Source organism: Triticum aestivum, chromosome 3A, assembly GCF_018294505.1.
Source record: "Triticum aestivum cultivar Chinese Spring chromosome 3A, IWGSC CS RefSeq v2.1, whole genome shotgun sequence".
In the NCBI taxonomy this organism is placed as follows: domain Eukaryota; kingdom Viridiplantae; phylum Streptophyta; class Magnoliopsida; order Poales; family Poaceae; genus Triticum; species Triticum aestivum.
In genome coordinates, this window is record NC_057800.1 from 98582205 (window position 1) to 98602643 (window position 20439).

Genomic DNA, 20439 nt, shown 5'->3' on the forward strand with positions numbered 1-20439 from the left:
GCGAGTACATTCAAAGTACTCACTGGCTTGACCCTGGCTATTGTCTTGGCCAAATTATCTTGCACGGAGATGAGCGACGCGATGCCAGCCCCGGAACCCACTCAATGGAGATAGCAGCCGCGCAAAGATAGGAATTAACCTGGTCAGCTGTTCCCGTGGGAAATGGAGTCCCATAGACACAGATCTTTCACAACCCGCTTCCGCCATCAACCACTAGAAACCATTTGTTGTACTCACAGGCCAGAATGGTTTTGTACTACATATTTTGTATTTTCCTTGGAATTTCTGTATCAAGTTGGAGCCTCATCAGCTAACGGTAATCCTGGGGCTGATGAGCACGACGGTCTTTTCTGGAAATTTATTCCCCGGAAAACCCGGTCGCGACAACAATTCATCCCGGTAGTACTAAGATGTATCAGGACCTACGCCAGAGGTTCTGGTGGACTAGGATGAAGAGAGAAATTGCTCAATTTATTGCTAACTGTGACGTTTGTCGTCGCGTGAAGGCAGAGCATCAGAGACCTGCTGGCACTCTTCAACCTTTAGCTATTCCTGAGTGGAAATGGGATAAAGTTAGTATGGACTTCATCACCAGCTTTCCCAGGACCAAGAGAGGGAATAATGCTATCTTCGTAGTCATTGATCGTCTTTCCAAAGTGGCTCACTTCCTACCCGTTCGAGAGAGTATCACTGCTAGCCAGCTCGCTGACTTATATATTTCTCGAATAGTATCACTTCATGGTGTTCCACTAGAGATCAATTCAGACCGTGGTAGTCTTTTCACTTCTCATTTCTGGGAGAGTTTCCAAACTGCCATGGGCACCCATCTTTCCTTCAGTACCGCTTTCCACCCTTAATCAAGTGGTCAGGTGGAAAGGGTCAACCAGATTCTTGAAGACATGCTTAGAGCTTGTGTTATCTCATTCGGTCTGGATTGGGCGAAGTGTCTTCCGTTCGCCGAGTTTGCTTATAACAACAGCTACCAAACCAGCCTCAAGAAAGCTCCTTTTGAGATTCTGTATGGACGAGGATGTCGAACACCTTTGAACTGGTCAGAAACCGGTGAAAGACAATTCTTTGGACCGGATATGATCCAGGAGGCAGAAGAGCAAGTTCGCGTCATTCGTGAGAATTTGAAAACAGCCCAATCTCGTCAAAAGAGCCAGTATGACCGTCGTTATAAGGAACTGGCTTATGAAGTTGGCTACAAGGTTTATCTTCGGGTTACTGCCTTTAAGGGTACCCATCGTTTCGGTATCAAAGGCAAGTTGGCTCCTCGTTACATTGGTCCTTTTCGCATTCTCGCTAAACGAGGAGATGTTGCCTACCAGTTGGAACTACCCCCATAACTTTCTCGAGTACATGATGTCTTCCACGTCTCTCAACTCAGGCATTGCTTCTCGGATCCCATCCGCGGAGTGGACCACGAAACGCTTGATCTCCAAGATAACCTCACTTATCGAGAGTACCCTGTTTGCATCCTTGATCAAGCAGAGCGTGTCACTCGACGTCATAACATGAAGTTTCTCAAGGTTCAGTGGTCTCATCATTCCGAGAGAGAAGCTACTTGGGAGCGTGAAGATCATCTTCAACTTGAGTACCCCGCTTCCTTCCCGCCGACTCCTCAATCTCGGGACGAGATTCTTCCGAGTGGGGGCGAGTTGTCACATCCCTAGTTCTGGTATGACCTAGGCTAGCTAGTCATGTGTGCATCACGTTTAAATTTCATTTAAATTTGAAATGGGGATTTGTAAAACCCTCAGAAATCATTTCTGGAAATGACCCAGATAAAAATTTCTCCAAAAAGGTCCAAGAAAATGTTCATGTCTCTCTCTGAAAATATTGGGCAGAGGTAAAATTCAAACCAATATTTTTAGGGGCTCATAAATATTTATTTTGGCCATTTGGAATTAATCCAGTAATTATTTGCATTGGATAAACATTTATATATATATATAATATTGTCCAATAATTCTGAATTTTGGTGAGGGGCTTTGGAATAATCCCTTAGGCCCCTGCAAAAATTGTCAGAATTAAATAAAATGATTTAGTATTTTTATTAAATCAAAACAAATGTCAGAAAAATAGAAAAGAAAACAAAGTAAGGGAAAGGTTTACCTGGCCTTACCTGGTGGCCCAGCTGGCCAGCCCACCTGGCGGCCCAACCCACTAGGGGCAGCCCCGTCTTCTACGTCTTGCCAGTAGGCAGAGGAGAAGCCGGGCACGACGCACGCCGTGGCCACGTCTCCCCGCCACCTCCTGCTTCCCCTCCTCGTCGCTCTGGCCTCCCTGGACGATGCCACGCGCCGCCCTGTTCCCCTCTCACTCTCCCGTGCCCATTCCTCTCCTCTCCCTCGCTCTCTCTCACCGCGCGCGAGCGCTGCCGTCACCGCCGTTCACCATAGCCGCAGCCACCGCCTCCCCCTCGCCTCTCCGACAAGCCCGAGAGCTTCGCCACATCTCCCTCTTCCTCTCTGTCAAGCCACAAGACGTCGGACGCCCTGTGGTGCCGCCGTCGCCATCGTCTTCCTCCTCGGACGCCGCCGACTCCGATTCGCCGTCTTCAGCGTCTCCCCGAGCGCACTGGCCTGCTCAGCAACTCCGCCGTGAGCTCCCACCTCGAATCCCCCTCTCCCCCTTGTCTATTGCACGCTGCAGCCGCGGGAATACCGTGCGTGAGGCCGCAAAGTGATATGATGTGTTACATGCTAGATCGGTGTAACTTAGCATCGGGGTCCCGACAGTTAGTCCCAAAAAAATGATATAAAGGTGCTATAAAATGATTGTAAAACAACCAAGAATGATACTATAACAACATGGAATAATCAAAAATTATAGATGCGTTGGAGACGTATCAACATCCCCAAGCTTAATTCTCGCTCGTCCTCGAGTAGGTAAATGATAAAAAATAGATTTTTTATGTGCAATGCTACCTATCATGTTCATCACATATTCTTTTCTTTATAGCATGGACATTTGGACTTTTATATGATTCAAAGCAATAGTCTAGTTTTGACATGAAGATTTGAATACTAAACCATATGAACAAGCAACCATGTCTTCCAAAATATCAATACTAAAGTAAGTTATCCCTAGCCCATTATGCTCAATCATTGATCCATTCATGAAACACACTCGCATATTAGCTATACGCAATGCTCAAGTACGATCATAGTGCCCCTTAGTTGGTGCTTTATAAGATAAGATGGAGACTCAAATAAAAATAAGAATTGCGTAAATTAAAATAAATGCCCTTCGCAGAGGGAAGTAGAGATTTTTAGAGGTGCCAGAGCTCAAAGCCAAAAATATAGAGATAAAACATTTTGGGTGGCATGATTTTCCTGTCAACAAAAACGACCAAGTAGATCCTAATACTTTCCATGCTAGATATATCATAGGCAGTTCCCGTCGTGGTTCTAAGTCTGACAGTAGAATAGGGGGTACGTAGGAGGAGGCAAGATCCTAGCTATGGTGAGATTGTGCACACAAGATTTATGAGTTCAGGCCCTTCTCAAAGGAAGTAACAACCCTACGTCTCGGTGCCCGGAGGCTTGGTCGACTAGATTATGTGTGAAGTTACAGGGGGTGCGAACCCTTGTGCCAGTGGTGGGGGTGGCTTATATAGAGTGCGCCAGGACCCCAGCCAGCCCATGTTACAAGGGTTTAAATGTACATCAAGGAGAGACGTTACTGGTAACGCCAATAATAAAGACATATAAATGATCATTAAGACTACGGAGTGATCTCCTGACCGTTGCCATCCTGAGTGACTTTAGATCTTCTGTACTCCGAGTGATTTCTGGTGTGGTCGAATGATTATATCTTGGTCGAATGGAATTGGGTTATCCGAGTGGAATTGTTGCTTGAGTGGGTTGCACTCTGAGGTGATTTCAGTCGGTAGATGCTATTGCACTTTTGAATGCCTTTGACTCTAGGGAAGTGTCCTTGGGAAGGGTGTCTAGGACAGGCCTACTACCCTACCCTAGGTACATATCATCGTCATTAGCCCCCGAATGGATCGAGGTCCGAGTGGAGGAGGGGCTGAAGATGGTTCCGACCAGATTTTTATGCTTTGGAGGCATTTTACTTGGGTCCGTGAATCATGTTGAGACTTCAACTCGGTTTTAGGTGCCTTGATCCATTCAAAATTTGTCAAGTGAACTTATACTGATATGCTTCGAATGTTGGAACGGTACGAAATCTTGGGTGTGATTGGTTTCTCTGCGGCTTCCGGATCTCATGGGATTCAAAATTTGGAGAAGCGTGCGGGACAGAGAGCGCCGCAGTAACCGGAGCAGATCAGACAGAGACACATCGATTTTCATGCCACCATTATCGCCACGTATCGGGCGCGTGACTGTTGCGGGATTTGACTGGATCACTCGGGCCCACTCGTCAGCCACTCGAAAATGAGCGTATAAAGGGCGTTGAGGCCGGTGCGTTTGCACAGTGTTCCTTATTCCCCTTGTCCCTCGTCTGCTTCTCCATCGTGCCCATCTCCACTCTCGATGCCACTGCTCTCCCCGTGAGCTACCCGAGACAATGGGGAAGGACAAGATGGCGGCCCTGGAGCAAGCTAAGAAGGCGACGGCGAATTCGAAGGGCAAGAAGACAAGTCAGGGGTCATCATCGAGGTCGGGACCGCCGCCCGGTTGGATCCAGGGGGACTGGATCCGGTCCACAATCTGGCAAGAAGATATGGATGATTTGGCTGCAAGGGGCTTAATTGTCCCTGGATCTGGGAGGCTGCTGGGAAACAAACTCGAGCCGCAGCCGCAAGAGGGTGAGTGTGTCCTCCTCGCCACTCATGTCTACCGCGGTTTCTCCTTGCCTCCCCATCCTTTTTTCTGAGGTTTCTTGAACTTTTTTGGAGCCCAACTTCACCATTTCTCCCCCAACACTATCACATATCTCGCCGCGTATGTCTCTTTGTGCGAAAACTTTTTGGGTTGTCAATCGCATTGGGGTCTTTTCAAGCACATTCTTATCTGCCGCTCTCAATCTGTGAAGAAGGCCAGTCCGAATGATGATAAGACCCGAGTGATCCAAATGTGTGGGGGTTTAGGGATTTAGACGAGAGGTAGGAGTGCTTTTCCCGCAATGACCCTTCTTGACTCGGTTAGGGGATGGCAGCCGACCTGGTTTTACTGCAAGGATGTTCCTCCCTTCACCATGGATCAAGTCCACCAACCCCCTTCCTTGACCGAGACCCCGGAGGAGAAGGCTGAAGTGCTCATGTTAATCGACCGAGTAGTTCAACTAGTCCATGACGGAGTGAGTGGTATGGACTTGTTGAAAGTGTTCCTCAGTCGACGCATCCAGCCTCTCCAGGCCTGTGACCATCTGATGTGGATGTACTTGGGCTGGAACGACACTGCTCAGGTCCACCCAGAGGAGGTCGCCAAGGAGATAGTGGCGTAGTGACTGCAGAGTATTACTGGAAATAAGGACAACCCCAGGGGGTCCAGAAGGGTTGCGCCATTTGACTCTGAACATGAACCGGACAAGGTTTGACATTTGTAACCGAGTGTCTTCTAATTCTGACTTGCAATTATCCTCGAATTTGATTGGCGTTTGTTTGACTCTTTGTCTTGTAGATATATACTGAAATGTACTCAATGCCGAACGGGAATTAGGCCCAGGAAGGGGAAGCGAGCGCAGACGAAAGCGCTCAGTGGCAATCAGGGGAGTCGGATGAAGAGGAGAGTGGCGACTCAAGCACCAGTGAAGAAGTCGACTCACCACCTTGCTCTGAAAGACGTTCCACGCAGACACACGATCCAGCAGGCGGATGGGGCAAAGCAGTTGCGCCAAATACACAAGCCCCGAAGTGCACTTGGACATCCACTCCTGATCCGACTGAAAAGGCTCCAAAGCAACCCAAGGTTGCGCCTGCAAAGCCTCGGAAGGCCCTGCTTAAAATGAAGGTGGACATTCCCATTACCTCTGCGTAAGTATTTTACTTTATCTCTTTGCTCTTGTGTTGTTCAAAAACTTCTGTACTCTGGTTGACTCATTCTCCAACTTGACCGAGTGAATCCTGAAACTTGCAGTGCTGCTACTTCTAGGACTTCCATTTACAAGGATGAAGATGATGAGGAGATGGAAGATGCGGTCACTTCCAACGCAGTTATGACTCTTGTCATCTCGCCTTCATTTTGTCAATTGAGTTGTTGGTGGAATGAACTCTTGTGGTCGAGTTTGTTGCAGTGCCGCAGAATGTTATTGAACTTCCAGACGATGATGAAGACATGCCCCAGAAGCCTACGGGAAGAAGGGGCAGGACCTCAGGCAGGAGGGTGCCAGCCAGCAAGGCACCCCACTCGACACTAGTGCCAGAACTAGTGATCCAGCAGTCCGGAGACCTTAACCGGGCCTCTGTTACTTTTGTCGATCCTGTGTCGACTGAACGTCCTTCTGCATCGACTGCTCAAGTCCCTGCTTCGTCCATGCAACTCCATGCCTCAGATCCTCGGGCTGCTGTGACTGTTCCACCAGCTCCGCTATTCGTCACTCATCATGTCCCGGAGGACCCAGTGAGCGCTGCCAGGGAAGCTATACGCCAAGCAAGCCTTATGATGGAGCGGATGAAGATGGTGCATGAAGTTAGTCAAGCTACTTATGATGCCAGCTTGGCTCTCCAGATCAACGTCCAGGTTAGTTGATTTCCGACTGATCTCTAGCTTGACGCTTGTTCTGTTAGAATATGCTACTCGAAAACCTTTAATGTGCATCTACTATCAGTCTGCATCTTGCATCTGTACACCCACTAGTGTTTCAACTTTTGCTGAGTAGCTTTTCCACTTGAGTCGACTAGATTGTGTATAGTGTATCCTTGGACTAGTGGGGGCATGCAGAGTGCACCCACTGGGTGTAGTCCCCGAGAGTATCGTCGAATGTTTAATTCGGTGGGGGTCTTGAAGAAAATGACTCTTGGCAGTTCTTTCACTCGGTCTGGACGAACCAAGTCGAGCGGAATCTGAACCAGTGGGGGCACACTGAGTGCACCCACTGGGTGTAGTCCCCGAGACCGCAGTCGCCTGCGTGTAGTCGGCTGTGGTATGAGAATAACCTTCGTCTTTTTCTCTCTACTGGACGGACCAAGTCGATTGAAATGCCAAATCAATGGGGGCACACTAAGTGCACCCACTAGGTGTAGTCCCCGAGACTACTGTTGAATGTATGATTCAACAGTAGTCTTAGAACTCTTTTTGTCATAATGAGTTGAACTTGTAATTTATCACTCGGGATCAACCAATCTTTGTTCCCGTCAACTGACTGTCCACTGACTGCAGAAATCTTGTGAGCTCGGGGCCCGGTTTTCTGACTTGGATAAGAAACAAATCCAGCACAATCTTGACCAGGAGTTGGCCAAGGAGAACTTGCAGAAGGCTCGGGATGAAACTGCTAGTATGGGAGGTAAAAAGCTTGTCGACTATCTCCCTTGACATCTTTTTCTTTCCTCTTTCTGACCCGATGTTTTTCCTTTTAGAAAAAATGAGGCAGGCTCTGGAGAAGAAGGACCTTGACCTTGCGGCCGCACAAAAATCGGCGCAAGAGAAAACAACACTTGCTGACAAGAAGCTAGCTTCAGTCGGCAAGGTAGAAGAAGAAAACGCCAAGCTGAAAACTGCTCTTGACGAAGCCAACAAGGAGGTGACTCGAATGAAGAAGGACAAGGGGGCTTTGACTGACAAAGTTGCAGATCTCACTCGGAAGAGGGATGAGCTGGAATCTTATCTGGGAGAACTCGCCAAGAAACTGTTCCTTATGCTTGAAGGTATTTTTCCTTGTTCGACTGATTCCCTTTTGTCGACTCGTCATATGGCTATCGACTCATCATTTCTCCGTGTGTGCAGAATTCTGTCAAAACTTCGAGGAAGAGACTGGGCAAATTGAGACGAGCTTGGACCCCATCAACTCCCCTGTTAAGGATAAAGCTGTCATGAACGTGCTCCAACTAGAATCTCGACTTGCTAGCGCCATGGACTACCTCACACGACTGAAGGTGGCGGTGTCGTGGATTGACACGTCACTCTAGCCAAGGGTGACATTCCAAAATGACCTCGAGTCTCTGATGGCTCGACTCAATGAGATTCCCGGTCGATTGCAGGAGTGGAAGAAGTCATCTGCCCGATGTGGTGCTGATGTGGCACTGTCTCTGGTTCGCGTCCACTACAAAGAGTCCAAGGAAGAGAAGCTAGTAGCGATTAAAGTTGCCAACACTAAGAAGCTTCACTTTGAGTCTTTCATGGAGACCTTCCTTGAAGCAGCCACTTGCATTGCAAATGGAATCGACCTGGACAAGTTCGTCGAGCCTGCCAGCCCTCCCCCTGCGGAGTAAGCAAACTTTATGCTCTGATTAAATTTGCCTCGGAATGCCGAGTGAATTTGTAATCGTTAAACTCCTTCGGGCCTGATGCCCGAGCACTTTTATCTGCGGTTCTGAACCTTGCGAGACTTATCAGAACTTGGTTTTTCTTTGAATATGTTTGTCTTCGTCTTTCCTGCTTTTGAATCTCTTGACTCCGAGTGAAACTTGATTCTTCACTCGGAACTGCCATTGGATTTGTGACGTAGCTCTAACAAAAGGGTTGTGGGCATGAGCATTAAGTGCTGCACACGACCTGTACCTCGTCATCCTTGTGGATCAGGATGGAATGCACGTTATACTTGTGACGCAGCTCCGTCGAGTGGGTCATGGACTAGGGCACTAGGTGCTGTGTACGACCTGCACCTAGTCATCCTTGCGGATCAGGATGGAGCGCATGTTGTACTTGTGACTCGGCCATTAGGAATGGTTTTTAACTTAGGTGAGTACGGGACTGCAGCGAAGCCTCCGAGCATGAGGGTTGCCCTTCACTCTATACGATTTTTAGAACTTAGGCGAGTACGGGACTGCAGCTAAGCCTCCGAGTGAGAGGGTTGGTCTTCACTCGGTCGGATTTTTTAAACTTAGGCGAGTATGGGAGTGCAGCTAAGCCCTCGAGTGAGAGGATTGCTCTTCACTCGGTAGGATTTTTGAAACTTAGGCGAGTGCAGGACTGCAGCTAAGCCCCCGAGTGAGAGGATTGCTCTCCACTCGGTAGGATTTTTTAAACTTAGGCGAGTGCAGGACTGTAGCTAAGCCCCCGAGTGAGAGGATTGCTCTTCACTCGGTAGGATGTTTTAAACTTAGGCGAGTGCAGGACTGCAGCTAAGTCCCCAGGTGAGAGGATTGCTCACCACTCGGTAGGATTTTTTAAACTTAGGTGAGTGCAGGACTGCAGCTAAGCCCCTGAGTGAGAGGATTTCTCTTCATTCGGTAGGCTTTTTTAAACTTAGGCGAGTGCAGGACTACATCTAAGCCCCCGAGTGAGACGATTGCTCTTCACTCGGTAGGATTTTTTAAACTTAGGCGAGCGCAGGACTACAACTAAGCCTCCCGAGTGAGAGTGTTGCTCTTCACTCGGTAGGATTTTTTAAACTTAGGCGAATCAGGTTTGCTGCTAAGCCCCCGAGTGAGAGGGTTGCTCTTCACTCGGTAGGATTTTTTGAACTTAGGCGAATCAAGTTCGCTTCTAAGCCCCCAAGTGAGAGGGTTGCTCTTCACTCGGTAGGATTTTTTAAACTTAGGTGAGCGCCGGACTGCAGCTAAGCCTGTCGGTGTCAAAACCGGCAGATCTCGGGTAGGGGTTCCCGAACTGTGCATCTAAGGTTGATGGTAACATGAGGCAGGGGACATGATGTTTTCCCAGGTTCGGGCCCTCTTGATGGAGGTAATACCCTACATACTACTTGATTGATATTGACAAGTATGAGGGTTACAAGAGTTGATCTACCACGAGATCGTAATGATTAAAACCCTAGAAGTCCAGCCTGTATCATTGTGGTTGCCTCTACGGACTAAACCCTTGGGTTTATATAGACACCTAAGGGGACTAGGGTTGTACAAAGTCGGTTACATACAAAGGAATCTTCATATCCGAACGCAAGGCTTGCCATCCATGCCAAGGAGAGTCCCATCCGAACACGGGAGAGAGTATTCTGTCTTGTATCTTCATAGCCCATTAGTCCGACCCATGTCACACAGGCCGGACGCCCGAGGACCCCTTAATCCAGAACACCCTTAGTAGCACCTGAACCAGGCTCCAATGACGATGTGTCTGCCACGCGGATTGTCTTCGGCATTGCAAGGCGGGTTTCTTCTCCAGATACTCCAAAACGGCCTTCGAATATAGAAAACGTGTTCGTCTCTGCAAAATGAGTACCACACACACACACGCAGAGAGTATAATATTTTACGAGTCCAATCCACTGACAACTTTTGTAGCATGACATCACGTCACAGCCCGGTCATTATTTCGAACCATTTTTAGCCCCCGCTCCATGTTTCAAGATGTGGTTTTATTGGCACATCTTGTCAAAGAAGAGATCGTGTCCCCTTATTGCGGGATTCTCATCAATACGGGCGTGGGTAATCCAACCGCGCCGCCTGCATGACCCTTGGGGAATAGGCGAGTTTTAAGGCGAGTGGGGAGGCGCTTGATATTCACTGCCTTTATAAAGGAATAAGGATTCACCTCTTTCACCCACGCCTTCCTTCTCCCTGCCCATCCAATCTCGAGCTCTAGCACCCAAGCTTCCATCCTTTCCACCTCAAAAAAGCACTCCATCCATGTCCGGATCTAGAGCGCAAGGCAAGTGGATGGTTTCCTCCATCAAGGAGAAGGACATCACCAAGCTCCGAGAGGCCGGGTACTTAGCCAAATAAATTGTCCATCGACTTCCAGCAACAGGGAAGCTCATCTCAACCCAGATCCCCATGAGAGGGTGGTATTCATCCCCCACTTTGTCCGCGGATTGGGATTTCCTCTCCACCCATTTGTCCGCAGACTCATGTACTACTACGGGCTGGATTTCCATGATCTGGCCCCCAATTCCTTTCTCAAGATCTTGGCATTCATTGTTGTGTGCGAGGCCTTCCTTCGCATCCCACCCCACTTCGGATTGTGATTAAAGATCTTCAACGTGAAGCCAATGGTGGTGGGCGGTCAACATGCAGAGTGCGAAGGCGCTATGGTGAGCAAGTTGCCCAATGTCACATGGCCCAAAGGTACCTTTGTGGATACCGCCAAAGGGTGGCAATGACAGTGGTTCTACGTCACAGAGCCTCGCGACGCCACCTGGGCCGCGGCTCCTGAATTCTAGTCCGGCGCCCTGATGCAGCTCACCTCCTGGCTAGACAAGGTCCTGGACTGGTCTTCGTCGGACCAGCTGACAGCGCTTCAGACGTGCATCAGGAGCATGGTGGACAAGAACGTCAAGCTTGTCAATGTGATCCAAGTGATGCTTGCTTGCCGGATCCTTCCGTGCCAAAGCCGGACTTGCCATCTGTGGGAGTTCAATTCGGCGAAGCACCAGACCTTGCAACAGTTCTTCAGCACTATGCACGAAGACATCTGGAAGGTGCTCTTCAAGGCCAATGAGACATAGCCGTCAATGAACGAGGACCGTGGGACGACCTGGCCCATCCCGCTAGTGCGGTAGGTTTTCCGTATTTCAAGGTGTATCCTTTACTTGCATATTCAAGGAAGACGTCTAAGCTTCCCCATTCATTTTTTCAGGGCTGGACAAAGAAGGTAGAGCGGATCCAGTGTCCGGCTCTGCTGCCCGAAAACCCAGCAATCCCTCTTCTGATGAAGATGCTGGTTCTAGCGCCCTACCAAGCGCCGGAGAAGAAGGCCAAGAAGAAGGCTAAGGAGACTAGGAGTGGTCTCCGCCGTAAGGGCACTCCGGACGTGATGTCTAAAGATGCCGAGACCGACTCCTCCCACACCGAGGACGACGAGGAGGAGGAAAGCAATTCTCCTTTGGAGGAGGGAAGGAAGAAAAGGGCGGCCTCCACGCATCTGGAGGCAGAGGTGTCCAAGAAGGGGAAGGTTTCCCTTGCGGACAACCCCGCATGGGACATCGACAGTAGCTCGGAGTGGCACGCCAGAGATAAGCCCTTGGCCGAATCGTGAGTACCCAAAGGCACTGACACGTTCATATACCCAGCCTCTTTACTTCATAATTTTAACATGTTAAATCATGCACTTGCAGTCCGGCTCGTTCCGACCTCGAGCGATCCTCATCTTCGGGAAATTCGCTGGATCCGAAGGTGATGGACAGGGGTCCCTTTCGGTGGCCTCCTCTCCCAAGACTACGGACGATGCTGAAGTGCTATCCCGAAGGACCCTCCTGGCTCAGGGGGAGGCACAGGAGGCCGTCACGGTGGTGCCAGAGGATGATAGCTCGGCCGCCGTACACATGGGGGAGGAGATCCCCATGGGGACTGGTGATGGGGGCCATATCCAATTCGGCCCCCAGCCGAATACGATCCTGGATACCTATACGGCTCCGGAATCCGGCAAGCAGCCTCTTTTGAAGGAGGTGCACCAATTCCACCAGTGATCTCTGTCCATCCAGAGGCACCGGATACTCTACTGGAAGCACTTCAAAGCGCTTCTATTGTTGAGGAACACCGTATCCTTATGGGTACAGTGATTGAGAGGGTTTGGTCCGTTAACAGCGGACTGGCCGAAGCCTGCACCAGCCTCCTAATAGGCTTTGAGGTAAGCAATGCAATTGTATAAAAAGAATGTCATAATATAGACAGTAGCCCCTGAAACTATGTCCGGTGTTCGGAAGGAAAAGCCGGACAGAGGATCAAGTAATTTTCGCAGGAGATTAACCAAATATGTCGTATGTGAATAAGCAGGCGTCGTTGTTAGCCATGACCTCTCATACCGCCGAAGTCTCTGGACTGAAGCAGAGTCTGGAGCTGGCCGAGAAAGAGCTCGGTCGTCTAAAAAAGCAGCTAGAAGACAAGCAAGGTATGCAATGACCTTTTGTAGATCCAGAAGGGATGTATGATTTGTGCTGACCATAGTGCCATGATATTTGTTAGGAGCGGCGACCGAGGTGGAGATCCTCAAGAAGGCGCTGGCCGAGGCCGAGGAGAGAGCGACAAAGGAACAAGCCGCCCGCAAAAAGATTGAGGCCAGGGTCGGTGAGGTCCAGCAGGAGCTCCGGGACACCATGAAGAAATAAAAGGCCTTGGAGCGCAACATTGCGGATCAAGAGTCCGAACTCGCCAAGGCCCGCCAAAGCACACAAGATACCCAGGTTGAAGCCCAGGGCGCTCGCCAGGAAATCCAAGAGGCCAAAAAATCGCGACGGGTAAGGCCTTCATTATGCAGAGTAAATATATGAAGAAGAGGTATCTCTGACTATCCCAGATTTGGAGTTCTCCAGGAGCATTTGCGGATTTAACGTGCAGTGTTGCCGACTCTGCGGAGTTCTTCCGAGCCGAAGAGGGGAGCTCGATGGAGAAGCTGTTCTGGTCGCAATACCTTGCGCCAGAACATCCGGTGCCCTTTAGCGATCAGCTAAACAGCTGGTCAAACTGCATAGGGTGGCCGAACTAGCCATGAAGGATTTAATAATCTAGCTATGGCCTACCGAAGTCATACCCAGCAGCTACTTCGGGCTCGTGAAGCGGCTGGTTAATGCCTGCCCCCGGCTTGATGTCATCAAGCGTTCAGTCTGCATCGAGGGTGTGTGGATGGCCTTCGCCCGTGTCAAGGTGCAGCGGGCGAAGATGGACACCGTCAAGCTCGCGACCGAGGGACCGCCCGCTGGCAAGGAGCACCGAATGCTGGAGCGGTATTTTGGTGATGCCCTCAAGGGATCCTGCATTGTAGAGGGCCAGTGTTCAAAAGGCATTATCTTCAAATGAATACATTCATGTTATCTTGTCTTGTATGATGAAATAAAGCCATTATGTAATATAATGCTTGTTTATTATTTAAAAAAATTCCTCTTGTGTGGCCGTTTTTTTAAATCTGATAGTTGGCCAGCCGTCGGCTTCAGCCCCCACGTAGGTAGTACGGGGGTGTTCGGGATGGAATCCAAACACTCTTGATCTAAGAATTTGGTCCTTGAAGGAGGGGTTTAGCGCAACGAACCAAGCAATCAAACTATGTGGCTTTATCACCCTCACTTAGCCATAGGAGTTTGACAATAAAAATGTAGGCGTAGCCCCTAGTTAGCATTTAATCCGGACTAGGGTGCTGAAAACACCTGATCGGATGAAGGCCAATTCATCGCATAATGGGGGAAAATCATAAAAGATTTTTGACCTCTGAATAGATGACCAGCTCTCAGCGCATCATGATAGTCAGTTTTCGGCTTTCTCTACTAGGGTATTTGCTCAGATAAACTAGAAACACAATCAGCAGTAGTTCTCCCTTTACTACCCTAGCCGATAGGACGGAACATAAGGTAGGAAGCACAGGAGCCGGGCAACCCAACTATTGACCAAAGACATGATTTGGAGCCGATGCATATAATGCTAAAATTCGAGGTGCCATACTGTGTTATAAAAGTGTTCGGACTTTGCTGCCATAGTATGGAGCGCAATGAAGCTCCTGGACAAAAAGCGTACCAAAGTGTACGGGTGCAATTGATATGAATAGCGAAATGAAATGAAATAGTAAGCTAGTGCCACATAAGTTGGGCCACAAACTTTTCCATTATAGTTTTGACTAATACGTCAAAGCGTATTTGTACAAATAGTGTGATAAGCAATAGTGGCTATTTAACATGCCAAGACCAAGGGGGAGCTGCGTATGGGTCCTGAAAACAGGTAGAATGATCGTTAAGAAGAACATCTAGAGATTCCCCCACACGCTTGTGCTGCTTGCCGCCTTGGTATATCCGTCCTTCGAAAGGACTAATGATTAGGCCTTCGAGAGGGGCCTATGGAAAATAAATCTAAAAAGGATAAAAAGAAAAGTGAACGTATGTGTGTCCAGGGAAGGTCGAGCCGTATTGTGGACCACAGTCTGGTTATGCCTCCGTCTCTGCCCATGGTAGTTTTGGTGTGTAATTATGTACGCACTGTACGTATGCCGTCACTTGGTCGGGACTAAGACAGAGGTCGAATTGCTAGTCTAACTCCTGACGAGCCGGACTGCCATGCTACGGAGTAGTCCGGACTCGTTTGACAGTGTCCGTGAGCTTGACCGCTGAATTAAAGTTTTGCCTTAAAAGGCCGTTCTGTACTTCCGCTGCCAGGGCCGTGGTGTGTTCCTCGGTACAAAGGGAGCGCTCTGTGTTTCCATTGACTGTTATGACACCGTGTGGTCCAGGCATCTTTAGCTTGAGATAAGCATAGTGTGGCACCACATTGAATCAAGCAAACACGGTTCGTCCGAGCAGTGCGTGATAGCCACTGTGGAGGGGGACGATATCGAAGATTAACTCTTCGCTTTGGAAGTTGTCCGGAGATTCGAAGACGACCTCCAATGTGATTGAGCCCGTGTAATGGGGCCTCTACACCTATTATAACTCCTTTAAAGGTAGTTTGTGGGCTTGATCCTTGATGGATCGATGCCCATTTTGTGCACTACATCCTGATAGAGCAGGTTGAGGCTGCTGCCACCGTCCATGAGGACTTGTGTGAGGTGGAATCCATCAATTATTGGTTCAAGAACCAGTGCGGCTGAACCGCCATGACAGATACTGGTCGGATGGTCCCTAAAATCAAAGGTGATCGGGCAGGACGAACATGGGTTGAATTTTGGGGCGACTGGCTCTACTGCGTAGACGTCCCTGAGCGCGCGCTTGCGCTCCCTCTTGGGGATATGGGTAGCGTATATCATGTTCACCATTTTGACTTGACGGGGAAACTTCTTCTGTCCCCCTGTGTTCGGTTGACGGGGCTCCTCGTCATCATCCTCGCTTTGCGACCCCTTTTCCTTATTCTCGGCATTTAACTTGTCGGCTTGCTTAAAGACCCAACAGCTTCTGCTGGTATGATTGACTGGCTTATTGGGGGTTCCATGTATCTTACATGGGCAATCGAGTATGCGGTCCAAGCTGGATGAGCCCAGATTGTTCCTTTTAAATGGCTTCTTCCACTGGCCGGACTTGGAGCCACTGAATCTGGCGTTGACCGCCGTGTCATCGGTATTGTTATCGTTGCTTTGACGCTTGTGACTGTTGTGTCGGGGCTTGCCATTGCTATTTTTGGCTTCAGAGGTGCCAGGTTCGCTTGCATTGTTATTGCTATGGGCTAGCCAGCTATCTTCGCCCGCGCAAAAATGGGCCATGAGTGCCGTGAGGGCTGCCATGGACTTTTGCTTTTCCTAGCTGAGGTGTCGGGCAAGCCATTCATCGCAGATGCTATATTTAAAGGCTACTAGGGCTTCTGCATCCGGACAGTCAATGATCTGGTTCTTTTTAGTTTAGAACCTAGTCCAGAATTTCTTGGCTGATTCTCCGGGCTGTTGGACTATGTGACTTAGGTCGCCGGCATCTGGAGGTCGAACGTATGTGCCTTGGAAGTTGTCGCGAAAGGCCTCTTCCAGGTCCTCCCAGCTGCTAATGGAATTTTCGGGCAGGCTGTTCAACCAGTGCTGAGCTGGCCCCTTGAGTTTTAGTGGGAGGTATTTGATGGCATGAAGATCATCACCATGGGCCATATGAATATGGAGAAGAAAATCTTCGTCCATACCGCGGGGTCTTTTTTCCCATCGTATTATTCGATGTTAACGGGTTTAAACCCTTCTGGGAATTCGTGCTCCATTACTTCATCAGTGAAGCAAAGGGGGTGTGTGGTGCCTCTATATCGGGACACGTCGCGACATAGTTTGGATGGAGTTCGTCTACGGTTTTCGGCCCGATCGTGATTATGCTTGTCGTGTTCGGCTAGATGGCTGTCGTCACGTGTCAGGACGGGCCCCCGCGATCCATAGATCGATCTGGTTTGTCCTGCTCTACTATCCAGGTCCTGCCGCAGGTCATATGTATATTCCCGAGCTGTTTTATCTCTGCCTTTACGGCGAGGTGGGATGGGCTAGTGTTCGGCTTGAGTTGCCGCTTTGTCCCGGCCATGTGGTGGTCGATCAGCCACATTACACGCTGATGGTACGGGCTCAAGTGCCTCGTCATTGAATTGAGGTAGCAATTTGCGCTTCAGGTAACTTTTGTTTGGGCACTCGTGGCCGTATTCCTTGGTAGACAGGACATTAGCCCATCTATCGTTTAACAGATCTTGATCAGCTTGAAGCTGCTACTGCTTATATTTCAGGCTCCTTGTAGTGGCTATTAGCCGGCGCTTAAAGCACTCCTGCTCGAGAGGTTCCTTAGGCATGATAAAATCCTCGTTGCCAAGGCTCACCTCATCCTCGGGGAGCAAAAGATAGTTACTGTCCTCCAAGTCTTTGTTTATGGCCTGTTCATCCGGGCTGACTCGCCCATCGCCCCATTCATCTTGTTCGGAGGTTGGCTCAACGGGGTCTTCATTGTCCTCGGCATCGTCTAGAGTATTGTTTTCTCCTGTGCTGATATTGCTGACTTTTCCATGGCGTGACTTAGAGCGGCACCGCTTTCATTGGTGCTTTGGGTGTATCTCAGGAGGTTTATCCTCAACTGGGTCTTCTTTGTCATCGCCGTTAGATTCTTTAGGTGTATCCACCATGTACATGTCATACGAATAGGTGATCGTCCAGGGTCCGGTAAACGGCGGGTTTTGGGCCTCCTCTTCTCTGGCATCGTCGTCCATACTTTTGATGTTTTCGGAGTCGTAATCGAGCATGTCTGTTAGGTCCTCGATAGTGGCTATAATGTAGGTGGCGGTTGGGACATAAAATTCCCTGCTCTCAGCCCCTAGTCCGGGCTGGGCATAGTTCAGACGTTGCTCCTCTGTAATGACAAGGGATCGCATTAAGTCCAGAGCCTCGCTTAAAGGAGAGGTTTGGACCGAGGGAAGAGAGCCCGTGGAGTATGGTGAGAGGGAGACTCCTTGGCCGAACTCACACGATGCTGACTCCGAGGATTCGGAGCCCGTGTCCAGAGAAGGGTGCGGCTCCATGATGGCTGCCAGTGACACTACTTCCCCTGGCTCTTCCACAATGGGCTTAGTGGCCGCAGATAGTCCGACGTGCTCAGGGAGCCTGTCTTCGGACCTGGCGATACGCTCTGGATCTAAGGCCAGAGCGGAGATTGAGGGCGCGAATCCTTGGAAGATCAAGTCTCCTCGGATATCAGCGACATAGTCCAGATTTCCAAAACTAATTTGGTGACCTGGGGCGTAGCTGTTGATCTGCTCTAGGTGGCCAAGCGAGTTGGCCCGTAGTGCGAAGCCACCAAACATAAAGATCTGGCTGGGGAGGAAAACCTCCCCTAGGGCAGCTTTGTGGTAGATGATTGATGGAGCAATCGAACCATCTGGTGATGACATAGCGGAACTCTCAATGAAAGCACCGATGTCGATGTTAAAACCAGCGGATTTTGGGTAGGGGGTCCCGAACTGTGTGTCTAAGGTTGATGGTAACAGGAGGCAGGGGACATGATGGAGGTAATACCCTACATCCTTCTTGCTTGATATTGATGAGTATGAGGATTACAAGAGTTGATCAACCACAAGATCATAATGGCTAAAACCCTAGAAGTCTAGTTTATATGATTGTGATTGCCTCTACGGACTAAACTCTCCAGTTTATATAGACACCAGAGGGGACTAGGGTTGTACAAAGTCGGTTACAGAGAAAGGAATGTTCATATCCGAATGCCAGGCTTGCCATCCATGCCAAAGAGAGTCCCATCCGGACACGGGAGAGAGTCTTCTGTCTTGTATCTTCATAGCCCATTAGTCCGGCCCATGTCACACAGGCCGGACGCCCGAGGACCCCTTTATCCAGGACTCCCTCAAAGCCACCCAAGTGAGAGGATCTTCACTCGGCAGGATTTTTTAAACTTAGGCGAATCAGGTTTGTTACTAAGCCCCCGAGTGAGAGGCTTGCTCTTCAGTTGGTAGGATTTTTGAAACTTAAGCAAATCAGGTTCGCTGCTAAGTCCCCAAGTGAGATGGTTGCTCTTCACTCGGTAGGATTTTTTAAACTTAGGCGAGTGCAGGACTGAAGCTAAGCCACCCACTAGGGGTTTTTGAACGCATACATATGTAACAACAATCATTTAGGAGACTGTAAAACTGCGTCTTTTATAAACAAACTAGAAGGTACTTCTTGTTACATCTCAATAGTCTGAATGTTTAAGTATAAAAATGGCGGAGCAGCTCCGCATTCCAAGCGCGTGGCTCATCTTTCTTGTGTTCCACATCGTAAAGGTGATATGCTCTGTTGTGGAGCACCTTAGTGATGATGAAGGGGCCTTCTCAAGAGGGAGCAAGCTTGTGAGGCCATTGCTGATCCACTCGGAGCACAAGGTCTCCTTCCTGAAATCCTAGTTCATATCTTGTATCCGATCTTTGTCTCAAAACCTCAGATTGGTACTTGTAGGTTGCTAGTAGTGTTGATTACTCCTTATAGTTGATGCTAGTTGGTTTATCTGGTGGAAGATTATATTTTCAGATCCTTTATGATAATTAATACTCCTCTGATCTTGATCATGAATATGCTTTTTGAGTAGTTACGTTTGTTCCTGAGGACATGGGAGAAGTCTTGTTATAAGTAATCACGTGAATTTGGTATTCGTTCAATATTTTGATGAGATATATGTTGTCTCTCCTCTAGTGGTGTTATGTGAACATCGACTACATGGCACTTCACCATTGTTTGGGCCTAGGGGAAGGAATTTTGAAGTAATAAGTAGATGATGGGTTGCTAGAGTGATAGAATCTTAAACCCTAGTTTATGCGTTGCTTTGTAAGGGGCTGATTTGGATCCATATGTTTCATGCTATGGTTAGGTTTACCTTAATACTTCTTTCATAGTTGTGGATGCTTGCGAGAGGTGTCAATCATAAGTGGGAGGCTTGTCCAAGGAAGGTCAGCACCCAAGGACCGTTCCACCCACATATCAAATTATCAAAGTAACGAACGTGAATCATATGAGCATGATGAAAACTAACTTGACAACAATTCCCATGCGTCCTCGGGAGCGCTTTGCATTATATAAGAGTTCGTCTAGGCTTGTCTTTTGCTACAAAAAGTATTGGGCCACCTTGCCTCACCTTGTTTACTTTTGTTACTTGTTACCCGTTACAAATTATCTTATGACACAACTATCTATTACCGATAATTTCAGTGCTTGCAGAGAATACCTTGCTGAAAACCACTTGTCATTTCCTTCTGCTCCTCGTTGGGTTCGATACTCTTACTTATCGAAAGGAATATGATAGACCCCCTATACTTTTCGCTCATCAAGACCCTTTTCCGACGCCATTGTCGGGGAGTGAAGCGCCTTTGGTAAGTGGAATTTGGTAAGGAAACATTTATTTAGTGTGCTGCAATTTACTATCACTCGTTACTATGGAAAGTAATCCTTTGAGGGGCTTGTTCGGGGTATCTTCACCTCGACCGGAAGAGCAAAGAGTTGCTCCTCAACCTACTGCACCTACTGAAAATATTTATTATGAAATTCCTTCGGGTATAAACTGCTAGCTAATCCT